This window comes from Drosophila santomea, chromosome 3L, assembly GCF_016746245.2.
Source record: "Drosophila santomea strain STO CAGO 1482 chromosome 3L, Prin_Dsan_1.1, whole genome shotgun sequence".
NCBI lineage: Eukaryota > Metazoa > Arthropoda > Insecta > Diptera > Drosophilidae > Drosophila > Drosophila santomea.
The window spans coordinates 494,432-514,618 of NC_053018.2; the positions used below are offsets into that span (position 1 = coordinate 494,432).

The 20,187-nt window shown below is 43.3% G+C and overlaps 2 protein-coding genes across 5 annotated transcripts in view; one reads left to right on the plus strand and one right to left on the minus strand.

The window, feature by feature from the left end:
- The window catches only part of LOC120449180, a 110,300-nt gene that overhangs the window by 47,117 nt on the left and 42,996 nt on the right, over nt 1-20,187 (minus strand). The gene's annotated exons all lie outside the window — the stretch shown is intronic.
- LOC120449182 overlaps nt 1-20,187 on the plus strand; it is a 52,147-nt gene that overhangs the window by 942 nt on the left and 31,018 nt on the right. The window lies entirely within an intron of this gene.

The following is a 20,187-nucleotide window of genomic DNA, read 5'->3' on the forward strand; positions in this document are numbered from 1 at the left end:
ATATTAATGATCCACTTAATTTGATTTCCACCACGGTTATGATATTTGCTTTTACTCATATTGCTTTTCTGATAGCGCACTACGTTGTGCAGATAAGCGAATGCAATCAAAGTTGATAAAAATACACAGAAGCAGTGGAAATGATGTCAGAGCGAAGCGGTTCATTGATGTTCTTAGGGAAACGGAACTGAACTATATCAATTTTTATCAATGGATTGAATCATGTTAGGCAAGAGTTAAGGAATGAACTCACACTCCACTCATGCGAGATCACATCAGAATGGAATGCCCTTAGTACATTTTTGACACGAACTTGACAGTGATATTTTAGTTATGTGGTATCATTTGTGGGCTCCGCCATGGGATAATAATTACGTGATCTACATCCTCCGAGAGCCGACAGTGATGGGCGAGAATCATGACTGACGCGAGCTACTTTAATATTTGGATGCCAGAAGGGACTCGCCTTAGGGTTTGACTACCGCCCGACAATTAATGCCTCAAAACTTGACTTGGCTTGGCAAAACTGGAACAATCTCTCCTCGGGTAACCCCCGCAACCCCCACAACCCGCTTCTCCTTTTGAAGCCGTGCCGCAATTTGCAAATGAAGTAAACTGGAAAGAAGAAAAACACAAAAAACAAAGAGCGTCTCTTGCAACGGTATAATTAAGTTGGCCTCATCAGCCATTTACGGCTTTTGGTCTACAGAGGCAGAAACAAACGATCGCGTTTTGTGGCACAGACCCTCAGTTTTTGCTTTTTTTGCCTTCCTCGCTTTTATGCTGTTTTGCAAGCGGAACTGGGATCTTGAAACGTGGAACGTGGAACTTGGAACTTGGAACTTTCCACCACAAGACACAGCCCCAAAAACACAGTAAAAACTGTTCTTGGTCTTGTAGAAATTGGTTTGTTTATGGCCATACTGCCATACTGCTGTTTGGTTTGCCCATTGTTTGTCTAATTAGATTTTGAAAGCAAAGGCACGCAAATCGAGTCCCAGTCCAACTTGAACAGTTATGACAGATCGCTCTTGTGCAACCAGCTCTCTCAACCGACCGACTATATATATCTCGATATCGCTTTGTCGGCAAATACCCACCGATTTTCCCCCGCCAATCACATAATGCTCGAATATTCGGGCCTTGCATCGATACGATAGCCTGGCCATTTAAAAGCCGCAGCAGCGCAGCGCTGGAAAAACAAAATTGTTTTCTTGGAATTTTCTATTCGCGTTTTGCGGTTTGGCCAACAAAAGGCTTGGCCCGGCCGAGACAATTAAGCCAAGCGAAATACTTACGAGTGCTCATAAGAAATATTCATAGGTAAAATACTTTGGACTTTGGCTTACCTGCAACGAGAGAAAATTTCAAAGAATTTTATTAGTTGACTTTTCTTTTTTCGTCTGTCGGAAGGTCATTAAAATTAGTGCGCCTTTGAACTTTGCTACACACTTCGGAGCAGATGAAGTGTCGTAAAGTTGGAATAAGTAGGAGAAGAACAAACTTAAAAGGGGGCACAAGTTTTCCGAAGTCGGCGACAAAGTTGAGTGAAATTTTACGATGTTACTGGGGCAGTTTATGGGCCCTAGTTTTATATTAGTTTAATTAGTGCTTGAGTCTGGAGCAAATAAACCACTAATTTGATGATGATGTGATAGAAGATAGTGCAGCCATGTAAAACTTCGAATCAAGAGACCAACTAACGCCCACAATTGTGGTTACCATATTACTATGACTCATGATGCTGATGAGCATCCAATGATTTTAAAGTGCCCATTTCATGTATGATATCTTTGTTTTAAATCTGACAGAAAAGCTCTTAACCCCTTTTCAATAATCCGGTTTTAAACCGTTCGTCAAACGAATTGTCTATTATTTTAAGTAACCAAAAACCAACCGAATGAAAGTTAGTGCTGCAGGGTATAAACTCCTCCCAACCCACAATTATATAGCTAATAAACTGAGTCCACAGCTGGTTAAGCGCCATTAAACAATTTCCAATTTATGTTACCCACATGAATAATAAAAATCATCTGTAATCTTCTGTGCATTGAGTCTAAGGACAAACAGGAACGCCTAATTAAGTTTACTTAATTGAACCTGCTGAGCCATTTAACTCACACTTTTCACTTTCATTTTGAGGTATCGTACCCCCTCGTGAAGCAACCCAAAAACCATTTCATTTTGGCCATCAAAAGTGCCGCGATTAGACCAAGCACACATTCACACTCACACCTGCAAACAGTAGCTTTGATTGACGCTTTTATGGCAGCTCCAACTATCCGACTATTCGACTATCCGACTATCCGACTGCATCTCACTGCAGCGAGCGCAACAATGCAGTTTTCTCCATTAAATAGTTGTAAAAGTAAATATTATCACACCGCGCCAGGAAAAGTTGAAGTCTTTGTCTCGCAAAATGTTTATTAAAATTTCAATTTCGACCGAAAATTGCTGGTGATTTGAATGCAGCGATACCAGCATGTGCAAGTTGCTCTATAATTTGAACTATGTATCTGCAGCTCGGCGTAGATACAAATGTATCTGCGACTGACCACTGGCCACTGGGGCGAAAATCCACTTAGGTAACACCAAATACGTCTCTAAATATAACGTTTATAGCTCTAGCTCTAGCTTTTATGAGCAATTAAAAGCCAGGTCCTGAAACTGAAAATCGCCAGCCTCATGCCTCTTGAAAGGAGAAGCCAAACAAGAGCCCCCCAGCCAACTTGTTGCCTTCCCCGTCCGCAGTTGGCATTTGATATCGATGATGTCTTTGTTTCACTTGCGAGCCCAGAGAAATTATGCAAAATTCAGCTCGCAGCAGGGGACGGAGCCCCAACTCCAGAGTTGAAACCCCAAAATCCCCGAGCCCCCAGCGAAGCCAAGAAAAGCCAGCCAAGGAGATCGCAGGCCGCAGATTTTTGCGGTTTGAAAAGGCGGGGAAATATGTGGGGGCTCCCGAGAGAAGGATTGCAGAAAAACAAGAAAAGAAACTTGCGACAGACAGATATCTTCATACGTGGATCTTACATCTCCATATGCAAGATGAACTCATAAGGACGCTGTTGAAAGTAGTTCAAACTAAATTGAAGGAAAATAGCTTCGCATAAGTACCATGATATTGCAAGGTATTTTCTTAAACTGAATACGCGATAACTCGAAAATTACGAAATTCTCCTTTATGAAACAGCTTTAATGCGATAACCGGCCGTTGATTTCCATTAATAAATCACTTTCTTCGGAACCGTTTCGGTCGAAAATTGGCCAAATCCAGTTACACTCAACATATTTTAATAAGTGCGGTATGAGAGTATGCAAGGTTTCACTCACTTATGAAACGCACTGTCTATGCGATAAAAAGTCTACCTCAACAGATGCCTATAATCAAGGGACTATAAGGTATCAATTACAGGTCAGTCTTACTACAAAAATCCAACGCAGTGCGGACATAAAGTGAGCCTTCGAGCCACGGATATTTATATAAAACTTACAACCCTTGCTTCCCGGACTTGTATGATTTGTTATCTCCCAACAACTCTACATCGCTTGCTTGAATTTTTTGTGTTTTTCAGCAAAAAACGAAAGTGTTTTCGATGCCAATTGGTGGCAAGTGCAACCTCGTATGCGTGATAAACCAATTAACTGAAGTCCAAGAGCGCCGAAAAAGTGAAATTTTCGGTATCTTTCGCTAAAGACAAGGCAGGGGTCAAATGCTCATGGCATACAACATCATCTGGTGTGCGGGAGATCAAAAAAGTATTGGAGACTCTTTGGACCGAGCTGGCTAATGGATTGGTTTTTGTTTTGGGTCCAGTTTGTTTGACAGTTGCTATAGAGACGTCAGTCAAGCGTCTGAGATTCTGATAAGTAAATATTTACATAGGGAAAGGATGCCTGTAAAAGAGCTTTCTATTGCCCCTTTAAATGCTTTTAATCTTTCAAATGCTTACTTTTTGGGAAAACACTTTGTAGAGCAAGTAAACTTCTGTCTGGGGTCCGATCTCTTGGGTTTTTCAAGTAACATTACTCTATTTGCAGATCTCAATCAATCAAGCACGAATGGCGACAGCCAGGCAGACAGACAAAGCCAGGTAAACATTAATTGAGTCATTAAGTGCAAACAAGGCGAGGCGAAACTGATTAGATAAAATTGTATAGCATTTGAAATGGTTATTAAGGGAATAAATAATGAAGCCAAGAGAGTGCAAATGATATAGAAGACAAATATATTACAGGAGTTACGGAGAATTAAGATATGCTAGCAACAATAAATTCATATAGTTACTTTACTACAAAACACTTTTCTCAAATCGCGCCATCACTAATTTTGTACAACTTCTGTGGAACTCAATCTTTCAATCTGCGGCTCAATCATCCTGCATTCCACTTGATGCTCACCCTTCTAGAACCGAACTCCATGCGGCGTAATTCTCAATTAATTGAATTATAGACCATACTCAACTCGACGCAACTCAACTCCAATTCCGAGAACCGCGCGATTATTCTATAAAACGAAGGCTAAGCTCCGTTCAAGTCCCTCACTTCATTTTCGGAGTGGTTCGAGCTTTGCGTGTTTTGTCAGACGCAATATAACGGAAATGTTTGTCTATCCCCCCGCCGATTTCCTCGATTTCCCCCCCTCCCAGAAATCGCCTCGGATTCACCAGCAAATGATGTAAGCCCGACTGAAGAACGGGCCCGGCCCCAGAAGAAGGGGCTTGGCCCCGTCTCGTCTCCGTAATGGAGTGGAAGTCACTTTATTATTACAACATTTTCCATTTCGCCTCGCTAAAATAATAATTCGCGCTTCATTTTTTACAACACACCAACCAGCCAACGACAGAACGAAGCGTCGTCCAATGGCGAAGCCATTGACCCCGTGGTTCGCTTAGAATGGAATGGGTTGGGTTGGGATGGGATGCGAATGGATGGCCAGGCTAAAGCCTCAGTCCCCATTCCCATTCCCATTGCCAAAGCCCTCCCCAAACTCCTCTTTGATCCGCGTCTGAGCTGGACGACAACCAGACTTACAATTGAGGCTACAAGAATGGGGCTTATCTTGCAATCTCAAGATCCTCAATCTCCAGTCAAATAAAGAAAACAAACATGCTAAATCTAAAAAGGTTAAATGTTGCCAGCCCGATCTATGACCTTGAGCTGTAAAATTGACTGCCTATGCCGGAGTCGATGATTAAATCAAACCAATTATTTGTATCAATTTTACTGTCAGCCCGAGCTTAGTTTATTTACCCTTGAATTCGAAGAGCAGAGCAGCTGAGCTTCTTTTCACGAACTGTTCACAAAACCAGGAAGACGCCCCTATTATGCTGCCTCCTGCTGTGGCAATAAATCCAGAGCACACACCGTCACAAGCCAAACTGACCGGCACTTTTGCCTTGGCCTGGACTCCACTGCGAGGGCGGGGGAGGAGAGGTTGGTTCTCCAGGGAGGAGGTGCAGCCGAGTTGCAACGGAGACGAAAGCCAAAGCAGGAGCCAGCTGCATTCAGCACGTTTCAGCTGTTTCTCTGGAATTGTCGTCGCTTCGCCTGCGAGCGAACGCGATTTGGACGCACAGCGAAAAATGCATTCACGATGATGCCGAAGAATTCGCGGGCACGCGAAGAAGAAACTCCCACACACAAAACGCATAATTATATAGCTTTTCTTTTAAATATTAACATTTACATAAGGAATGAATGAGAAGCACTAGTAGTTTTTGGCCAACGGTAAATTTAAATAGCCAACTTGTACAGCATAATGGTTAAAAGTTGTTTTCGGTGCAGCCAACTGAGCATGACAACCCACCAACAACCCCCCAGCGGAGTCCCCCTCCCACCAACGACTTCACACTTGCAACATTGCAACATGTTAGAGTTCTCGGCATATTTCGTTTGGCAATCGAAACGCGGTGTTGCAAGACAAAACTAGTTTTCCTCCTCAGAAGTTACTAATTAGAGCCAAGAGAAACCCGCAAGACCAGGTGAAAATCGATTACAGATATCGAGTGGCCAAGTGCCCGGGGCAGCGTTTGGCGCACGACTCGATTAATCGATAGTTAATGATGCAACACTAGTGTGATCACACTGATCATAGCCTAAAGTAGATGTCAGGCGAAGATCATTAGGGATTTACCAACAGAGAGATCGTTTTAGGGCTTAGTTAAATCCAATGCCATGCGATTAATCACTCGGCAGAAGATTAATGGAAATTATGCAGAAGAACTTTGTAGGCAAAGCTAAACAAACAGAGACCTGGAGATAGACAAGAACGTGAGCCAGAAATTTGTGTAGGACATTATTAATAGTCTGCCAAGAAATAGTTAGCTTCAAGTACTTAAACAACCTTTGTTGTGTATTCAGCAAATTCTCAATCGGAGTTAACCTTTTCTAACCTTTCACGTCCCATCCATGGCACTTGCGATCGCAGTGCAAGCCACTGGAAAGCAAAAGCGATCAGCAAAATCCACAAATGTTTTTCCAAATATATATAGAAAAGACCATTACCTAAAATAATGAGACCGTACCAAATTGCTGAACGCGAAAACCTAGATACCAAAATGAAACTACGTGCGGGCAGCGGTCGAAAAAAAAAAGCGATGGAGAGGAGGGAAGGTAGGGGGGAAACCGATCTGTGGGGGCGTCAATTTGAATTGAAAGCACGAGCTCGATCTGGGAGAGATTGAACCGAGAGACGTACCCTTACCTTACCCACTGCCAAATGCATTTCTATGCAGCAGACATATGATTATTAATTTGATTTGTAGCTTTTTGTGCAATTTCCTTCACTTTCCTACCATGCTGAAGAAAATGCCCCAAAAGAGTTTTCTTTTCGGCTCTGTGGCAGATTTCACTTTTCTTTTGTTTTTGTGATCGTTTTTTTTTTTTTGGGAGGTGGATCGGTAATTTAATACGGAATTTGTAAGCAATTTGCCCGAATGAGTTTCAATGTCAAAGTGTGGCTGCGCCGAACTCCGCCTCCTTGGCATTGGATGTTGGAGGATGGGCAAAAGTTTGGGGCCATAATTCACACTGGGGAGCAAACAGAAAGAGTGAGAAAACCTTTTCTCATGGTAATGAGCAATGAGCAAACACTGCAGTGGCCAAATAAGTCGGCTTGGGAAACGCGGCTTTGAAAAAGAGACCATAAACCAAAACTTATTAAGGCGCAACAAGCTTCGAAAGCTGTTACTTGTCAGCCTTGCACAAATTTCATAAATCTCCCGGCTAGAGAACCCGGGAGTCCTCGTCTTTCTTTCTTTCATTCTGGCGACTGGTTTGCCTTGGTTTGGTCATAAAACTCGCAGATTCCTAGTGCCATTCTCCTCCGCTCTCCGTTCTTCTCCTCCGGCCACTCGGCCGCATCATTTCAAGGGAAAAAAGCATATCAGCTTCTTTCCTTCGCTTTTCTCCCTTTTGAAGAAAAACTGGAAATGTTTTTCATTTCTGCAAATGACGGAAAAGTTCTTGCAGCTGGACACGTGTTGGGCACATGGTTCGAGGTTCAGAGGATGAGAACGAGGATGCGGCATATAAAAACTGTCATTACTATTTCGGTGGCAGGGGCACTGCAATTAAGCCAGCGGCGAAGGGAGCTGAGTGCAGAGTGGGATAATACCTAGACGTACACGCATGATGATAATTGAAACTGTACACCCATGGGTCTGTCTTCTCTTTTATTGGGGGAAACTCAACTGAAAAACCTGCGGCTTACGGGGGAAATCATTAAAATGAACTATGAGGTTGTGTAAGGAAATATTATACCTACACGAGGTGTGCACTTGATTTCTTTATTACTGAAAGTTGTTTGGCTATTTTTCAGAGAGACACCAAAGCGCATGATAAGAAATTGATAGTTATCTCTCTTCACTAATTTCAATTTAGTTGATTGTAGACATCTTTTACGTCATAGTTGAAAACCTTTGCAATAAGATTAGATTGAAGGCAACGACAAGAAATTATAAATAACTATCATATATGGAAGCTTGATAATTAACAGTACGCATGATGACAATGAAAAGATTAAAGAGAATCTGGAATCAGGTAAGAAGGCTTTTCTAAAAGCACCTGTTGTACTTTTGACACGAGGCCACAACAATTAATTCTATGATCAAACACCTGCAACTTCAATCAAATCCGGCAGCTGTTGATCATTTCTCCAGTTCCCGAGCCCCAAAACCCTCTCAAGTGAGTCATAAAATTACTGAAACTCGAAAAAGATGCAGATATACAGAAGCCAGCATCTGCATCCCCAGAACGTCCTTAAAACGGGTTCTTTTCGACCAAAAAGCCAAAACACGTTTTTGCCCAACTTAACGAAATCAATTCAGTGGACCGAGAGCCGAGTGCTGAAAACAGAAAACAGACGCGAGCCACGAGTGTTTGTCTTTGGTCTGGAGAAGAGCCAGCCGAAAGTTCAATAAGAACGGAGACCGATAAACAGCAGCTGATAAAGACAAAAAGGCAGAGCACGAAAATTAGTGGAGGCCGGAAAACAGAACACATGAGTGGAGAATTTCTGGGTCGGGAGTTGGGGAAAGGGCAACAACTTGTGGCACGATGACAAGTTCTCGAATATGAAATTTCGGCTGAGAGATGGAAACCTTTCGCAATCACAGAGGGCGGAGTGGTGGGGTGCTGAAGTGGTAATAAAATAATCGATGGATAGTTGGTGATTGATCCTAGCTGCAAAAGCAACCACCAAACACCTCCTGGCCATGAATCTCCCCCACGTTTGCAGGTTGAGGGACCATCAAATTAAATTGCCTCGGTTTGTTGTACCAATAATAACAATGGAACGAATGGAACGAAGCCAACCCTCGTCGGAAACCAAAAAACCAAAACACGCAATAGTCATCAGGAAGGAAGAGTCCCGAACAATCGTCATTCGAGCAGCTGCAAAATATTCCCAATACTGCAGGCTTTTGCTGGGGAGAAGCTTCACTTTAACTAGCTAAACTGTTACTTTTTCAGGGTGATTTTGGCTGGAATGCAACAGGATGTTGCGAATTTTACAAACTCAACCTCAACAGCAACCACAGATGTTTAAGGTTCCTCTGTCATTGGGGAAGTTTCACTGCCAATAAAACATCCTTTGGTATCCTTTTGGGGTTGAACGCTGCTCGATTGTTAGGTGTTAAGGGTTAAGCTGGGAATTGGTTTAAGTTCTCGTAAAAAACTTAAAGGGCGGCTAAATAACCGAGGCATTTATCGAATTACCGCGGATTCAATTGCCAGCATATGGTGTGAAAAAAGGAATGAAATCAAAGCTTTGATGAAGCTATTGTGTTTTTAACGGATTCCAATTATATGGCCAACTGTTTGATTTTTTCATGAAATGAAAAATTACAGAAGATTATCAAATTATGCTTCTATTTAATTTAACTATACCAAAAAAAAAAACATCATGCCCCAGTTCGCTATCATAAACATCCACTTTTATTACGAAATGAAACCTGGTTTTTTATGACGGAATAGATTGATTACTCCATTTTGATGTATTTACTGCGATGAATATAACCTAGTGCACATTCTTCTTTGCTCACTACTTTAGCATATTCCCCACATAATTAAGCACTTCCCCCGAATTCAAAGCCAGAAAGCTACTACATAAGATACTATAAATTGGCCTCTTCTGGTTCTTTCATACATTTTGCCCCTACTTTTTCCTGTATTCAGCAAAAATGTTGTCCAAATTGCCGGCTAGATTGAGAACCCCTACATAAGACTATATGTATATCGTGGCGCGTCCGCTTTTTGTCACTTTTATAATTAAAATTGCTCACACATGATTTTCCATATGCACATATACATATTTAGAAGAGCAAAAACAGCGGGGCAAAAGTAAGAAGCGAAACCACTCACGACTCGAGCCAGTCGACTCATTAGCAGTGGAGGCAAACTAACTCAGCAGAACTGAGAGCAAATAATTCTTTAAATTTATTACAGCGGTGGAAGACAGAACTGGCGTAATAAAAAGCTGCCAAATGCCCAGGAAACTCGCAGAAGAACTCGAATGGAATACCAAACAATAAGGAACAATAAGGAATGAGCGATCTGGGATTTCAAGGAGGAAGTGAAGTATGAAGACGTACCCGAGTGTTTTTGGGGATGGGTTAAATCCGAAGTGAAGTATCCACAAGATGCACGACGAAGATGCAGGCACAGGCCACAGATGCCGATAAAGAGGAAGTGCCTCGAAGGTCGTAAATCAGAGATCCGAACCACAAGAGATGATGCTTTGATTCAGTAATGTGTGCTGGTACTATAATATTATTATCGTCCATATGTCGGCGATTCCTCTTTCCATTCCTTTCCTTTCCTCTACTCTCCTCCTCTTTTCGGTATGTTTTTCGTACACTTTTGCGGCTGCTCGGGCATTCGGCAGGCAAAGTAGGTAGTTTTTACCTCTGGGCCCGAAACAGAGTGTTTTGCGCACTCACTGATACACGGATACACGCGGACACTCAGATAAAGATACCCTCACACAGATACTCCGGAGTTGGGGTAGAAAACAAATACAAACACAAACACAGACGCAACGGAACGAGAATTCTGTACAAAAATGCAGGCGGCACTTGGCTTGTGATATATCCCACATATATACATATATTTATATATATATATTTATACGTTTGTTTGTATGGGCACATAAAACAAGCTGACTGACTGTTTGTTCTCAGTGCTCGAGTGAGTTTCTGTGCGGAGTTTCAGTCAAAAGCAAGGTCTTGAACAACATTTTGAATATTCAGCAAAGTTCTCATAAATGCCGGCAGTTTTGCTTTCGAAACATTATGTATTTTCACTCATTATTTAGCTCACTTGGCACTTGGTCGGTTTGAAGTCCATGTTTCGGCGATCATAGATCATCGTATATCAAAAGTGAATTGTAACTACGCTTTGCGCGCGTTTTTTGTTTGTTGGTGGTTTGTTTTTGCCCATCTGCAACTGTGCAACTCAAAACTCCCGGAACCGTTCCGATCCGAAAGTGCTGTTCATTTGTGTGGACCGCTCGCGAGTTACTGAGTCGCTCGCTCACGGCGCAGATACATTTTGCTGCCGCCGACTTCGCCGCAGATACATTCGCCGCCACGGCGCGTCCGGCAAGTTTGCGGCGACTTTGGTGGCAACATGTTGCAGCAACATTTTCAAACTCGGCCCAGGATTATTGAAGTAAATGATAAAGTGTGGAATATTACAAAAGCATTACCCATATATTAATTAATTTATAAAAAATATATATGTTTGTAAATTACACATTAATTTTTATATAAAATGTAAAACTAGAGATAAATGATTTTATAATGGGTAATAACCGAGCTGTGCTTACAACTTTATGTGGCAGTTGAAACCTATCAGAAACCCGCCAAAAATCAAGGAAATAGTTTGATAAATGCCAGCAGCTACATTTTACCCCAGTGTGTGTATGTGTGTGTTTCAACGTGGCTTTGTTTGTTCATATGTGGGTGCTAACTCAGTGGTTGGCACGGCAAGAATTTCGCAAATTAACAAAGACGGAAAAACACAGCAACAGGAAAATGCATAGGAAAACAGCAATATCGAACGCCACTTTCCCAGGACGGAGCAAAGGTCTTTGACATTGCCTCTGCAGCGAGGTGTTAAAGGCAATTAGAATGTAGCTAAGAATGTTTTTAGCATGGGTATAAACAAACGGGAAACGTCAGCTGATGAGCTCAACATCAGAACGCAACTAGCAAATTACAAATATTCGTTTGAAATGCATGGGGATTTGGATATACTTTTTTTATACCTGGACCTGGTTCATCCACTCCACCCAAAGGGACCCACAATGAATTAGCGTCATTTCGAACACTAAAATCCCATATGATACTGCCCAGTTTTGCATAACCCGCACCACACCTTCAACTCTTCGCTCGAACTTATTAACGATCTTCAGCTATCAACTCGTCTATGATAGCAATAAATTAATCAAGTCCACGCATCAAAGTGCTTATGCAAGTTACCCACCGAAATATATATTTTTATGTCTTTATATACTTTTTTCCCCCCGCAAACTGATTAATCTACCTTGGCTGGGCGGCAATTTTTTAAGAGAAGGGCCAGCTAAATTTCGGTCTAGCCGCGGGCGGTGACAGCACGAAATGCGAAAATGTAAAAATACAGAAACTTGGCCGAGGGAAAATACACGAAAAGTAAAACATAATTCGATTTGACAAATGATGGATGCCAGCAAAAGGGAAACAACAGCAGCAAAATCAAGAAGACGCCAGCGAAGAATCTCCCCGAGCGAAGCTTACTCGGCCCAAACCGTAATCAAATTTATGTAAATTTCATAACAAGCCCAATTATTTATAATGCCCTGTAAAACATTGCACAAAACATTTCCTGATCGCCTCCGAAACTCCAGACCTTAAGCACATTAATTTCCCCTCGCGCTGGACGTGAAATAAAATGCGTAAAATTCGATTCAAGCCACGAGAGACTAAACCCAAGATCGCTGGGCAGAAAGGGAAATCTCAGTGAAACATTAATGTATTTTCGGCCATTTGTCAAAGTTGTGTCAGATGCGAGCCAAAATTGACTGAAGTTCGGTCAATTACATGCAAATGGGATGATGATGGCAGGTTTAAGACAACTATCGGAAGGAATATGGGGAAAAAGATCTATACATATGCAACTTTGGAATTCTTAAAAGTAAACCAGAATACGCAAAATGTTTAGTACCGATCTCCTGTGTAAAACTTATTCGCTTAAACGACCTCTGACTTTCAAATTTATGGCATTTTCTATTCGCAGTTGAAGTATCTCATTTTCGCAATTCTCTCTCCCGCGAAATGGCTTCAACTTCCCTGACTTTCGATAGTTTTTATCACCAGTCACCGGTGCTCCCCCGCACTATCGTACGTGCTACATGCTGTCCAGTAGAGCGGCGGGCAGTTCAGAAACTTGAAGGGCTTTGCATAATAATATTGACATCATCAAAGCGCTTTATGTGAACCTTTTGGCCAAACTCCGGACAGACCGCCGAAGCCCAGAGCCCGAAGCTTGTCACAGAGTCCCCAGATGTTTGCCTGATTTATGGCCGTGCTACTTACGTTGCAATATAAGATACATTTATGTGGAGCTGCGCTTCACGAGCGATCAGCTGTGGGTAAAAGTTGGTTTGGACAATTTGCTTACCTGAAACGAGAAGAGCGGGGAACAGATGTTGAGAAAGATTTGTTTAACAAAATGATGTGCGAAGTGATAGGGGAGTTGGCCATTGCGAATGCCAGAAAAGTATCTTCAGGATCGCGATAATCTATCTGGGTCACTTTGGCGTTTGAGAGATTACGTTTTGAACGTAATTAATAAGTGCGCATAAGTGTGCGCAGTTTACGGCAGATGTTGAAATTCCCAAACTTTGGCCATTTCCATTAAATCTGCATATCTGCATCTCGCTCGCTGCGCGTTTGATCCACTTTTCAGGCTTTTTGGTCTAGCCGAATGTCGCCACTTTCGTGGCCTTTGGTGCGCACAATTTATGCATTGTTGGCCAGGCCAACAGCCACTGAGCCGTGAACAGCACACCAGCACACCAGCAGGAACAGAAACAGAAACAGAAGACAGAGCAGTAGAAGCCAGAAGCTTTCACAAATCGCTAACAGACGACGACGACGATGGAAACAGTTAAAAAGTTGCGAGTTCATTGTGGCATGCACCGGACCCAATGGAGAGGCCACTGCAGTAGCAGCGGCGCATGCAACACAAGGAGCAGCGAACAGCGGCCACCGTTTACCCACTCAACTGCCCCGAAGAGGGGATTCTCCTCCGGATTCCCCTGCTCATCCAACTCAGGTTGTTCTACTGAACCGCCGCATGAACTTTGCGTTCGTTATGAACAACTTCGAAGCGCAGCGAATGCGAATCGCGATGGGTGCGTGACACGATCATCAGCCCACGTATAAACAGGACTCACTCTGCTGAACTACATGTCTTTAAATATACAAAAAATAACCAGCTAAGTAGTATTTCTTATGCTCCATATATAGATCGATTGATCTCATCCCTAAACCAATCGAGCTGCCTTTTTAAATACATAACACAGTCTCCGTCTCCGTCTGCCAGCGTCATCAGTTCAGAGGAGTTCGTCGTTCGTCTTACTGAAGCGGGCAGATACAGTTAGAATAATGGTGATTGATAAATATTGTCTATGCACGACTTTCAGTATTTAATTGAAGTTTGAAGCGCAAGGTCCCGAGCTCCAGCTGAGGTCCCCTTGCCACCGTTGCCACCATTGCCAACATTGCCAACATTGCCACCGTTGCACCCATTTTCCCCGTTGCAACCCCATTGAGGTGGAAGTCTAATTGATGGCAGCATTTGCAGTTTTGTCTGCTTTTGTCTCCCAGCCTTTGGGTTCAACCGCAATGCAGTTGCTTTCTCCACCCACACAGCAGCTGAAAGTTATGAACTTGCAGAGTAGCGTGGAAATGCCTCCCACTTGCAAGTGAGTGGCAGGAAACCCCTAGCATCTGCCACCAATTGTGATGTCTAATTGTCTAGATTTTTATGCTCGATTTTTACGAACGTCAGAAAAGTGGTTTTCCATTCGCAGTTTAACGTAATTACAATCTCCTTGTAACCAGGCTGCCTGGCAGTGTTTCTCGAGACACTCTCTCGATTCTCGGTTCGCTTTCTTATGGCCGAAGCAGCCTTCTCGCCAGCAGACAATATAACTTAAATGTTCACTCATGATAGCCAGAAAGTGCAGCAGTTAAAAATAAAAACATATTCGCGACAGCACAAGGATATTGGAAATCCATTTTAAGGCGAGGAGACTCTTACTCTCGAAGTGGAGCTAGTAATGCTCATTGGTTTTAGAAATCAAGAAGAAGTTCATTCGTAGTCATAAGTCATGGTTATCCAAAACCTATTTTCGATTTTCGCAACTTCTATTTGTTTTGGCACATAGATACCCAGGAAAAGTGCATGCATTTAAGTATTCCCACAGATTTGCGAACTCACTTTCCCCCTTCAAAAGATTGCAGGCAACTTCTGTCTTCTTCCAAGTGTTCAGCTCTCTTTTCAGAGCATCGCAATGGATCTGGGGGCAGCTGGGAGTTTTCCGGTATTCCAGTCGACAGCAACTTTCATGTTCTCGGCAGATGCGCGGCAAATGATAACAGAAAATGCGTTTTCCATTTCGAGGCATAATTTCGTGGCGCGGGCAAAACCATTTTCCGCATTTTCTCGGCCAATTTTCGTTGCCTCTGCGTGATGTTCACAACTTGGCGGTGAAAGAACCAGCGATGGAAAGTGCGGGGAGCCAAAATAGCAACAAGAGCAAAGAGAAAGAATCAAAGCAGTCAACTCCTGTTCAGCAGCAAACAAACAGCAAAGAGGCGGGAAACAACAATATTGTATTTCGCTGAAGGGAAAGGCGAAGGGAAAGGGGAAAGGTATGAAGAGCCCTGGGGCTCCAGAAGTCTGCTGAAGCAATAAAAATAATAATCGAACTGCAGCCGCATTGCGTTGGCCGCAAAGTTATTGCCCATTGGCTCTGATCGATTGGGCCAACAAGTTGGCAAGAGGGGCAAGATTGGCAAGAGGGGTGATCTGAGCCAAGAGAAATGAGAGAAAACAGAAATTGCCGTTGGGCAGTGATGGTAATTTGATAATTGGCAAAGCCTTCTGCTCGAGAGTTGCATAACTTCGGGTTGAGAGTGGAGCAGTTCAAATTAAAGAAGCACATGATTTGCTTAAGTCTTAAATCTTTAATTTCATAGCATTAATCAAAGATTCATCTTTAGACCGAAGTCTAGGTAATGAATATAAAATCCATGGCTTAATCCGAATTAAGCCATCTTCAAGGAAACCGCAGCGATCCCAAACCTCTTTCGAGAAATACCCAGCTGACCCCAATTTCCAGCCCTCTAATGCTGATTACGGTTAACCAGAGATTACCCAACCGACTAACCGACTAACATTTGCCACTTCATTGCCCTGCCACTTTTCACCGAGCGTCGAGCCATAATCGAAGTTGGCCAAATCACTGCTCCCCATTTACCTTCGATGGGTAGAAGGTAATCCTGCCCAGCGATTATTACCCAATCCTAATCATACACATAAAACCGCTCGGTCTAATGAACTCCTGAACCGGAATGTCTCACTAAGTCTACTACAGTGGGATCTCTGGATTATGGGAACTCTGCGATCTCTGGCTATAGAAAATCTCATTCGCACGCCAAATTGATTTCAATCAGCGAACAATAAAGCAATTTCCTTAGAATTTCACACTTCAATTCACCGACTGACTGACTGAATTACCACCGACTGGCTTGACCCAGTGCTCCACAATCGCCTGGCAATCTGGCAATCTGGCAAACAATATGAATGGATATACGGCTGGCCAAATCCCAAAATCAGCCGCGAAGTTGGTGCAATTCTTTGGCACCTTTGCAGCTGACAATGAGTTGGGGAAATTACAAGGAGTAAGAGGTAGAGGGTGAGTGAGCAGCGGCTGCGCCTCCGCACACTTCTAATATTGGACGTCGGACGACGCCCACCGGTGGCCTGGGCGATGATTTATGAGGCGGCTCCTCCATTTGCGGCTAAAGCTTAGCCTCAGCCAAAGAGAAGTGAAAACTCGGCTTCAAGGGTGTGAAAAGTGGCAAATGAGTTGCTTGTTGTTTGCGCCAGCACAGAATCTTGGATAATGCAAAACAAAATGCCCGCAAATTGCCGACACGACCGACCGGATCTGGAAGATCTGGCTCTGGAGAAGCCCCACCACTCCACTCCTTCCCCACCAGCAGCAGCACTCAAGATTAATCGCCAAGGCTTTGAAGTGACGCCAAGTTTGGTGTCAAAAACTGCGGCAAACAAAAAGCGCGACTTGAAGAGAAAGAGGCGAACGAGCGGCGAGTGTTAATGAAGCACAATCGCTCACTGGAAAATAGTTTTATCTGGTTAATGGATAGTAATAGTTGATGGTGTTCTGCTTTTGATTATTTGAAGATCGTTCAATCTCATGGAAGCAGTTCATTTTACCAAAAGAATCGAGTTAGCTCCCGTCTTTATTTCTTAAGAAAGACATACCATTTTAGTCGCCTAATTTTTGGCAGTGCATATATCCCAAAGTCTATCTGGAGTCGCAGTCGCAGACCCAGTTGGCTTCCCATGTGGGCCCACCCACGCATCTCTCTTCAGCGGCACTTGGCATTAAGCCAAGTCGAGTGTTGAAGTCAACTCTTATTTTATTTGCAGCTGCGGCTGCGATCGGGATACAGCCGAATAACGGCAGATCCCCCCATTATGTTGAGCCACCCACTCAAGCCAGGTGGAGTGGAAAGGATGAAACTCGAGATCATAAAGGAACCGTGCAGATCGCTTCGGAGAGCTGGCAACTTGAACTTGCCCCCGGCTGAGGATGGATGGGGATTGATTACAAGCGGATCACAGCGGATCTCAGCGGATCTCAGCGGATCTCAACGGATCACAGCGGATCAGGATAAATGAGGTAAACATCATTAGATTGAGGTGAAAACTGGTCTTCGATCTTTGTTTGCCATAATGACGAATTGCTATTCCCCGTGATGGGGACGGGAAGGCACAGGAAGGAGCGCTCGAAGATTAGAGTATCATTTGCATAAATCGATCCGATTGTCTTAGAGCCTCTGCGGATTTGCCTTAATGATGCTAGTCATGGGGGAGAAGACAGGCGGGGAATAAGGGAAAGAAACAGAGTCAAATTGCTGGTGTTTTGAAAGAGCCTCTTCTCGGAATATTTGAGGCTTTCTCATATGTTTGTTTATAGAGCTGAATTAAAGATATCGATTTAAAAGATTGTATAGGAGATGATAAAAGAACTCTTTTGGTTTTCAGCTTGACGATAACCATTAAAGATTTAGTAAACCACACAGTTTGCTATTCGAGTTGACTATCTGCAATTATAGCTTGACTCTTTCATTTACATTTTCCACTCCAAGCAAACTCCACATCTCAAATATCCTTAGACCCTGGTAAGCCACTGACCCCGCTGACGTTTAACGACTATTAACCCACGGCAACCCTTAACACTTGGCACCTATCGCCCACCCAAAGCCCGCACTCTTCCGCCTTTCGAGACCACCGGCTTTGATTTCTCAGAAGCCCCACATATTTCTACTTAGTGCAACAACTTTAAACGGCAACTTACCAAAGTGAAGCAAAAGCCAGATGAGGAAAACTGGGGGAGCAGAAAAAAAGGAAAACTTTTACCACAAATCGGATTTCCTGCATCGATTTGCGGTCTTCGCACGCGCCTCGAACTGAAAACCTATGCATTAAGTAGATCATAGAGCAACGACTGCCTTTTAAAAGATCGCATCTCTTCGAAACGAGAGCGACCAGAATCCAGAATGCAGAATGCAGAATCCCAGCTCGATATAAGAATCAAAGACAACGCACCACACGAATGCCAGAGATATTTCCCAAGGAAATAGAAGAGATTCTTCTGCTGGCCCCGCTTTTCCAAGAAGCCATCCAAAGCCACCAGCCAGCAGAAGAAGGAAACGTGTGCGAGGCTGACAAGTTTTTCCCTTATTTGCCATTTGTCGGCCGCGCCACAAGCATATGGATGACATCGACGTCAAGTCCAGTTTGCCAGGCCGGAGTGGAGTGCTCTTCAAGAGTTTGTGGGGAAAGATTGGAAAATCAATCACATATTTGACTGAGAGTTGCAGTTTAAGCCTACCTTTAATATATGTTTCTTTGGCTCATGGATCGATTAATGCACTTACAGCTGTGGAAGCTACAGTTTTTCCAAAGTATGGAAAGGCAATAAGAATGCTATTGAACTTTTCATATACTCTAATACTGGAATACTGTCTATTAAAGCCGCGATCTCAACGAGCTAGCATAGGCGTACAACATCCATTAAAGTGAGAACTATTAAAGTCGAAAGCTGCCTGTAACTTATTCTATTTATGAGCCCATCTTGAATAGAGAACCCAGAGCCCAGAACCCTGTTCTATTCAATGCTTACTGGGTGTGGAGAACGAGTTTCGCCCGGAGTCAACGCCTGATTCCAGCATTCCAGCATTCCACCTCCTGACAACGTGCCAAAATAGCCCTGAAGGTTTCTATCGAAGGGCCCAACTGCCAACTAATTGCCTGGGCACGCCTTCAACTTCTTTGCAAAATAGAGAAGGGGGCAGCTCATCAAGCGCCGATGCATATTCATAGTCATAACGAGATTTGAGATTTGAGGTCTGCCATGTTCACACAATCTTCCTCTTCTGCGGCGACTGGAGACACTCCTCATAACTGCACAATTACCTGATTATTTTAATTAGCCAAAAAGTACAATTAAAGTAAAAAAGTTGAGCAAGTGCAGGAAAAAATTGAGGTGACAACACATAGGAAATGTCTAAATATACGAACAAAAGCTGGCGATAGCATAAATCAGCGGCGAGGGGAAACGGGTGAGCGGGTAAATGGGGAAACTGTAACTGCAAACAAGTTAATGAATGTATCTGAGAGATACATCTGCATGGAGAGAAAGACTCGAGACTCGACAAATAGAGTTGGCCGAAAAGCAAAAAGCGGCTATAAAAAGCGTTAACACGACAACAACAGCAATTGGCAAACAATAAAATACACTTAGCAGCCACAGAAGAAGCGAATACTACGAATACTACACTACTCTAAATTGCTGTTAACAATTCTCGCAGAGTCCAGCCAGCAAAGGCAAATAAATTTTTCCGTCTGCCAGATGTGGGTCAGCACATGGAAAGGCCTCCCCCTTTCCATTTTATAGAAAGAAGATTTCAATGCCAGCGGCAGGCATTTCCATCAGCCAACTCGCAACTCTTTCTCTCGCGTGTTAGTTAGATTTTAACTACCGTTTAAGAAGAATCGCACGGATACTCTCAATCTCAATTCTTCCTAACTCTTCCCAACTGAACTCCAATCCACTCCACTCCACTCCACTCCACTGCTGGCTGCGTTCATTAATCACCTTCAGTCGGTCCAAAGAGTCAATTCCGAACAGCCTGCCAAATGTGTTCCACGCAACTGCTCAATCTCCGTATCTTTTGGGTGCCTGGAACGAGGCGCACATTTGGCTTTTATCACTCGATCCGCACCAAATAAACTACAAAGCCTCTAACGCAAAAACAGAGGAAAACTTATTCGTGTGCCAGATTTTGGCGCATTTGCAGCTTGCGTGAAGAATTTCCTATC